At 40.1% G+C, this 1,694-nt stretch overlaps 1 non-coding gene across 1 annotated transcript; it reads right to left on the bottom strand.

The window, feature by feature from the left end:
* Positions 1-1,063: 1,063 nt before the first annotated feature.
* Trnas-cga (transfer RNA serine (anticodon CGA)) lies at positions 1,064-1,138 on the bottom strand. Its single transcript has one exon. It is a non-coding gene; the product is annotated as a tRNA-Ser (tRNA).
* Between the last annotated feature and the right edge of the window lie 556 nt (positions 1,139-1,694).

Here is a 1,694-nt window from a genome sequence, read left to right as displayed (position 1 = left end):
AGTGATAAGTTGGAGAAGTCTACAACTTGTAGCACAGCCATAGAGCATAATATTTACGATCTTTTGTAGTACAACGTCTTACGAAAAATCATGAGATAGAAGTATCGGTGAAACTCTTTTTGTAACAAAAATTGTAAATAAATTAAAGTTTCGTGAAAACAGATATCATACTGTAGCTAAGAACTGTAAAACCTGTTTTAATAAATGAACTTGTTTATATTGTGAATTGTTATTTCTTACTTATTATATCCTTTTCCTCCTACGAAAATTACGTTAAATTTATAGCTAAAAAGGTAAATATAATTTGCAATTTAACAATAATTCAAAACATTCTCTCTAGAGAAAACTCTTAGAGACTACGTCGAACAACTTACGCCCTCGAAAAATGCCACTGAAAGGAACTACTAGCTTCACTTTTGTATTGATACGGACAGGTCATTTTTTGGTGTAAATACTAGTTTACATATTATGTACTGTGCAATGTGATTGTATAACTAGTTCCAGGTGGTCCAGTGCGTATGGAAACATACACACAAGGAGCTAATAGAACATTTGGAGGCAGTTTAGTTCAATACTTTGTAACAGAATTTTGTGAGCGAACTGTATCTGTAGTGCAGCCATTAATGATGAAGTAAACTCCATTGCCATGGAAAGCAAACATATTTCTTGTGCCCTGTGAACTCTTGGTGATATAAATCATCTCTTTTGAGCATTTCACATTCGATGATCACACAGTCGGTTAATTAAAAAGATGTCGCTCCAACACAAGAATATCTGAAAGTTTCCTTTAAGAGTTTGTGCTCATCCCAGTGTTACACGCTTACAATGAAACATCTCTGTCCCCAACTGCTAAATAATTATAATAGATAGACGATGTTTTCCATTGATCAAACACGAAGTCTCTCCAAGATGGCTGCTGTAGAACGGATGGAACTGAACCGCTGCATGGTTCCTGGGATTTATCCACGACTGAATTGATTCTCCCATGTAGGACTTCTTCGTTTCAGGCTAGTGCTAGCGAAACACGATCTCTGTGTGAAACTTCCTGGCAGATTAAAACTATATGCCCGACCGAGATTCGAACTCGGGACCTTTGCCTTTCGCGGGCAAGTGCTCTACCAACTGAGCTACCGAAGCACGACTCACGCCCGGTACTCACAGCTTTACTTCTGCCAGTACCTCGTCTCCTACCTTCCTTTGCCGCGAAAGGCAAAGGTCCCGAGTTCGAATCTCGGTCGGGCACACAGTTTTAATCTGCCAGGAAGGTTCATATCAGCGCACACTCCGCTGCAGAGTGAAAATCTCATTCTGGACGATCTCTGTGTGTTGGCAGATACTTCGAGCGCTGTTCACCCCACCATAGCACTCACTACCGACACTGGTGTTGTCTCATTTGGATTACGGTCCGACGCTTTATTACAGTGGTACCGTACTAACATTCAAAAAATTGCACCACTGCCATGCTCTCGGAATCATCGGAAATGCGGCTTCATATTCGGCGCCAATACATAGTGGAGAAAGAAAGTTGGAAGATATGGATTTTCCAAAGACTACTTCATTAGATGTCGTTTCGCTACTGAAATAAATAGTACGATGCTTTAATCAATATTTCCCAAGCATACTTCTTTGCCACCGATTCACCGGGCGAACCAGAACTTCTAAGTTCTTTTTGTCAGCTACTGACTTTGTGCGAT

Source organism: Schistocerca cancellata, chromosome 1, assembly GCF_023864275.1.
Source record: "Schistocerca cancellata isolate TAMUIC-IGC-003103 chromosome 1, iqSchCanc2.1, whole genome shotgun sequence".
NCBI lineage: Eukaryota > Metazoa > Arthropoda > Insecta > Orthoptera > Acrididae > Schistocerca > Schistocerca cancellata.
This window is presented reverse-complemented; position numbering and strand designations above follow the sequence as displayed.